Genomic DNA, 6,847 nt, shown 5'->3' with positions numbered 1-6,847 from the left:
TGGGTTTAGAGTGACTGAGATGTGTAGCTTATAAAAATGCTGTGCTACATTGGCACTTATCCTGCTCTTTTTGCTTTTATTTTTCTTTTATGATTTTGAATTATTTTATTTTATTTTGAGACAGAGTCTCTTTACATAGCTTTGGCTGTCCTGGAACTCAGTATGTCAGCCAGGCTGGCCTCAAACTCCTGCCTCTGCCTCCCAAGTGCTGGAGTTAAAGGCATGCTCCTCAACGCTCAGCTTGCCCTGTCCTTAAATGAATAGAAAACACCTCATCTGGAGAGGCCAGGTGTTAAAGTTATTTTTTATAAAGCTGTGTTTATCTCTTACCCCGGCTATCACACACATAATTGAGACTATTATATTATTTTAACAAGCTTCACCAGCACAAGAACTGAGCAGTTATTACTTTATTCTTAACCCTCTAAGCTAATCTGGTTTCCTCCCAGTGATACTTGCACTTTGTAGCTTTTCCTGTCCCAGCTCTATCTCCTGATGCCACCAAGACATTTTCCCTCAGCTCAATCCCCATACTTCCTCCTCTAACTCCTCCTCCCGAGGCTGGCAGGAAGTCCTTTTCCTCTCTCCTCTGCTCAGCAATTGGCTGTAAGCTGCTTTATTGCCATAGCAGGGAACAATTCAGGAGCAGCGTTTACATAACACTGAGACAGGAGATTCTCAGAACAAGGATTGCAACCAAATATGGGGCAGTGGGGTACAGAAATCAGCATTTGAATTACACAGTAACCTTAAGCCTACAGCCAAGAAATTACCTTCTGAATAGCCTGGGAAAGCAGAAGTCAGAATAAGCCTAGAGTGTAAAGGACAGCGGGACTGTCTGCATTTGAAAAGGACAATCCCAGAGAAGCAGCAGGCAGAGTTAGCCCCAGATTTTAAACATTTTATAAATGCTAAGACGTGGGTTTATAGAGTAAGGTCATTTGTTTTATAGGTACAATTTCCAGTTCTTTCCAAAAAGAGCAAGGACTGCTGTGCATCACACAAACGCTGGAAGTCTGTTGGATTGGAAAAGGCACTCAGAAATCTCAGGGTTTATAAGTGGTCATCCGGAGTCTGCACACTCCAGGCATGCTTAGGCTGCCGTGGGTGCCTGCTTCTCTCACTGAACACCATTTTCATTCAGAAGGGGCATCTGCATGAAACTAAAAGGTGAAGTTTGTGGTAAGTGCAAAAACAAAACAAAACAAAACAACAACAAAAACCAGAGGGAAATGTAATAGTGCACAGGAGAAGAACAGAGACATTGAAGACAGGAAAACAAGGAGCGGCAAGGAGAGCGGGGGATGGTAATTCTGCATCTCCTCCCATGGCGAGGTCTCTGATTTTACAAAGGTACAGACCGACCCAACGTTGCCCCATCATTGGTTGAGCACCTTTGCCTGCTAAACCATCTCGTTAGCCCTTCCTTTCTTTTAAACAAGCCATGCTATTTTGCCTGGGCTGACATTAAACTGCTTTAAAAATATACACTTGTCCTTTTGCAACTTACTGTTTTTGACATTTATTTAAATATGTCTCCTATTTATATATACACATATATGCAAATACCCACATATATATGTATTTTAAACACACTTATACATGTGTATATGTACATATACATGTACACAATATGTATGCTTATAAATACATATATATAGCAAAATGACAAGTACATATTTTAAAAACTATTATTTGGTAGCAATGCACACTGTTAAAGCAAAAAAACATGGAAAAAAAAGAATTCAGAGTAATATATTTTCTTCCAGGGGGGAAAATAGGGATAATCAACTTCTTTCTTGGCGTGCTCTTATGTGGAAGTTATCACTTCCCTGACATAGTTGACTTTTACTATTTCTACATACATAAATAAGGCTAGTATAGCTTAGCATTGACAATACTGATTTTTCTTTTATTTTACTTTTTACTTTTCTTTACACACATGCACATATGCACACGCACATGCACACGCACACGCACACACACACACACACACACACACACACACACACAGAGTCCTGATTTCACATAGAGTAAGCATGCCATTTTTACTTTTCTTTATAATTATACTGTTTAGTTTTAATTATTTAATTTAATGTAAAATTTAGGATCTGTTTGTCCAAAGCTTAAGTTAGTTGAGTTTGAAATTCACTGACTTTACAAATTGAGTCAATATAAATTAATCTGTCATAGGCCTTCAGCTTTACCATGTATATTTATGATAAAACTATTATTTAAATGCTTTATTATTTTTGTTTATCATTTAACAATAATTATTACTGTTACTTATTATTTACTATAGTTTATTATTTTTTGTTTCTTGGAGTGGAGAAATTACAGTGGAGAGATTAGTACGTCAGCAAAACATTTCTCTGTGCGTTGCCATCTTCTTTTACATTTTTTCCTTTATTTTTGAGAATTTCTTACATGTATACAAAGAAATATGATACACAATCATATCTACCCCATCCCTTCCAACTGCCTCAAAATACTCTCCTTCTAATTTTGTGGTTTTGCTTTTGTTTCTAATAACCCATTAAGATCGGTTAGTATTCCCTGCACATATGCTGAGGTGTGGAGCCGTCCACTGGAACACGGAAAGTCCACTAGTGGTCACATCTGCAACAAAGGAAGCTTCTCCCTCTCAGCAGCTACCCACTGCTAGTAGCTCCTCAGTAAGGCGTGGGGACCGGCAACCCTTTCCCCCATCTATACTGGGATCTTGACTGACTTGATCTTGCACAGGTATTTGTGCCAGTGAACACGGTGCTGTGAGTTCATGACTGCAATATCCGGGTTAGATCCAGAAGACTGGACCCCTTCCATCCTCCAGCTCTCACATTCTCTTTGGTGGTGGTGGGGTTCTATTTAGACATCCCATTCAGGAGCGAACACAGAGTCTCTTATTCCCAGCCCTTTGACCACTTATGTGTTTCTTCATTGTCTGCTGCACACTCCAGAAAGATGTTTCTTCAACCAAGGTTGAGAGAAGTCCTTGTCTACGTCTATAAATACGAATATGTAGAAGACAAGTTGATAGCATGGCCACCTAACAAAATAACAGTAACTGTTTCCAACCTAGGCCTTATAAGCTCCCCAGGGTGGACTTTTCGCTAGGATCGCGGTGCCAGGAATGAGATGCATTTCTGTGAAGTAATCCTCCAATCCAACCCAGAGAGTGATTGGTTACCCCATAACTGCCATGCCACGGTTGCATCAGTGGACATATTTTGCCAGGCAGGTAACTATTTCATCAGGCAAGGTCCTGGGTTGAGTAAGGCCTTTGATGTTTTTTTTCTTTTTTTCACTCCTCCAACAGAACAGCCTTCTAGCACCAGTGAAAGCAAATCATCATGGAAGACATTTCCTGGTCAGCTTGAGGCTGATTTCTCTACATTCTGCCATCTTGTTTCATTTACACTCTACACAATTTTACTTTCCTTCTAGTTTTGTTTGCAGTTGTGGTTATGTGTGTGTGTGTGTGTGTGTGCAGAATGTATGTTCATATAAATAAATTTTTTACAATTCACAAGGACCCAATAGTATTTATAATAGCAGCCAGAACAAAGTAAGGCACGTGTCTTTTTGTTGAGGTTTGACTTTTGTTGGTTGTATCCCGATGGTGTACTTACTTTCACGTTCCTTTGTCTTCTATTAAAAGCATTTCGATCTAGACACATGTTCACATTCAAAATGAGTTTTTATTTCTTTGTAGGTGAAACCATTTCCTAGCCAGTGGTGGTATGTATGGCCTTCTCTCAAGAGCCTTTGAGTTGTCTGGCCTGCTCTCCTTTTGAGACACTGTTAGCAGGTGACAGCAAATCATTAAATGCTGCAAACTGTTTACATCTTAATCCCACCATTTGTTCTTTATTGGTTGGTTAGGCTGCCTGTGTGGGCACTCCCAGAAACAGCTAGGACATGCACGTTTTTCCTGTTCCTGTGGGTTTTACTATGAGGTCCTGGAAGGCCTTGAACTCATGGTTCTACAGGCTCAGCTTTATCACAGGACTGACTACACTACTGTGTCCAGGTCACGCTGGGCTGGGGGAAGTGGCGTAGACATTTAATTCTTCCTTTTCTTCTTGCCAGGTCAATGGTATTATCCATGTTTAGCCAATTAGATTTTCTAGCTTCATTATTGACTCACAAATTTAAATGTGGACAATGTGTTTCCATTAGTTGGCCTTATTGTCCTAATGTCTTCAAAGTGGCCCGTTTGGCCATGTCTGTGCAGGTTGTCTCGTGACACAACCTATCAAATGGGATATGCCCTAGGTTTAGTTAGTATTGTCTTTTTTTTTTATCTTAAGCTTCCTTTACTATCTTTATTATTACAACTGTGTATAACAGTATCATATTTCCAATGTTTTACTCATGCCTTCTCTACCTATTTCCACCCTCCCCACTGTTTGCTCAGAACTCACTGTGTTGTGCAGGCTGGCCTTGAACATGTGGCTCCACAGCACCGCTTCTTGAATGCAGGAATTATAACCCTGTCTCCTCATGCCCAACTACACACCCATGTAACTACTTCAATGAAGTCAGCCATTATACGCACCCTGGGGCTAAGCTGTCCTCTCTAGAGAATTACTTACTGTTCTACCTCCTGTCACTATAGGGTGCAGCAGTCTTTTCTACATTCCGTACCCAGCTGTACATTTCTGCTAATGTTATCTTTCTTCCAGGATAATGTTTTTGATTATTATCTAGTTGTTGATTTTGTTATTATTCACACAGCTTTTAGAATGCAAATAACTTTATTACATCATAAGTGATGTCAGTAGCCGGGCGTGGTGGCGCACGCCTTTAATCCCAGCACTCGGGAGGCAGAGGCAAGTAGATCGCTGTGAGTTCGAGTCCAGCCTGGTCTACAAAGCGAGTCCAGAACAGCCAAGTCTACACAGAGAAACCCTGTCTCAAAAAAACAAACAAACAAACAAATAAAATAAGTGATGTCAGTAAACTACACACACTTCTGGTGTATGGCTTGGAACTATTCTGAGGGTTAACAGGCTTAAGACTACTATTCTTAGAAATGTCAGCGTTCAAGGTTGGGTTTCTCTTTTTTTTTTTTTTTTTTTTAAGATTTATTTGTTTTTCCCTCTCTTATCCCCTTACTCCTTTTCCCTCTACCTCTTCCTCTCTTCCTCTGTCTCTGTGTCACTCTCTCTCTGGGGTACCCCTCCCCTCTTTCCTTCTCCCCCATGCTCATTTAATAACCCTCAGAAAATCTAGAAAAAGAGATTTTATTATCTTATGGATATGAGTGCTCTAACTACACATATGGCTGTATGCCAGAAGAGGGCATCAGATCCCAGTATATAGATGGTTCTGAGCCACCATGTGGTTGCTGCTCTGGAAGAGCACACAGTGCTCTTAACCACTGAGCCATCTCTCCAGGCCCAAGGTTGGATTTCTGAGCATTTTCTTCATCCCCTGCTAAAAATACCTTGCTGTGCCTAAACTGTGTGGCTTGTGCTAGGTACCTGTTTTCCTTATGGACTCTTGAATCTTTGTGAGCTCCTGGGTACCCACCCACTCTCTGAGCTTCCTGGGTAGGTAACATTTCACGTGCGTCGCTAGCACGCACTGCTGAGAAAACTGTCCTGAGTGACTACTGGGAAAATTCCGAGTTAGAATCTTGTGCCTGATTTCCTCTGGACTTAAGTTCAAACCACATGCTGAGCTGTGTATGTCCTCTTAGTGAATCTTGTACTTAGAGGGGATCTTGAGGTAAAATTTTACATTGAAATTAAATTGTGTATTTATGTATTGCTTCTACAACTTCATTGAGCTGTCCTTCCACGGTGTCTAATCCGTTAATTGCACCCACTTAAAAGTAAATTTTAATCTGGGCATGGTGGTACAATACCTAGGAGGCAGATCTCTGACTTTGAGGTCAGCCTGGTCTACAGAGTGAGCTCCAAACAGCCAGGGCTACACAGAGAACCCTGTCTCAAAAACAAAAACAAAAAACCACCAACCAAACAAATCTTAGATACGGTTTCTACACGATTTCATTTTTCTGTTTTGTTTTGCTCTTCAAGTTGCTCGGGCACTCATTTGCATCCTATACTTTCAGTAACTAATAAATGAATTTAAAGTCTTTGCTACTTCACCTGTTCATTTCTGTGGCCGCATTTTACTGATTATTCTCGTTATTAAGTGCCATGGTTTTCTTGTTCGGCGAGCTTTAGTACACATCACATGTGTTTTACCCGTCGAATACTCTTGTTACATCCTTCAAAACTTTAGGTTTTCTGTTTACATATTTTGATTACATTTTTCTGATAAGTAATTAGTTACTTATGAGTGAAACAAAATTTTTTTTCCATGAGACAGAGTTTGTCTGTGAAGCCTTAGCTATCCTGGAACTCACTCTGTAGACCAGACTGGCCTCACAGAGACCCACCTGCCTCTGCCTCCCCAGTGCTGGGATTACAGTCATTCGACCCCACTGCCTATGTGAACGTTTTGGTTTTTAAGCTGATCTAGGACATACCTAAAATGCCCTTTAGAATGATCTGACTTCATTTTTAAGTTGTGGTATTTTGGGCTCGCTTCCAAGGGTCCGGTGTACTCTGTAAGGTCTCTAACCTGGTTAAGAGAGGGAAGTTCTCCCTGGCTCTGTGCTGGCTGTGGAAACTGCCCACTTTACACCCACCTGATTGATGCCCATGCTGTGCCCAGAAGAGGCTCTTGCTTGAACTGAAGCATTTTTTTACCCTATATGTGTGCTGAGTAACATTCAGCAAAATACCTAAAGAGTCCTGTATACACATTCCTGAAATTCTTCTCTGCTTCCTTCTCTTGGAATCTAACTGCCTCAGCTGGGAGGAATTCT

The sequence above is a fragment of the Acomys minous genome (genome assembly GCF_964271855.1).
Source record: "Acomys minous genome assembly, chromosome: 3".
Classification (NCBI taxonomy): domain Eukaryota; kingdom Metazoa; phylum Chordata; class Mammalia; order Rodentia; family Muridae; genus Acomys; species Acomys minous.
This window is presented reverse-complemented; position numbering follows the sequence as displayed.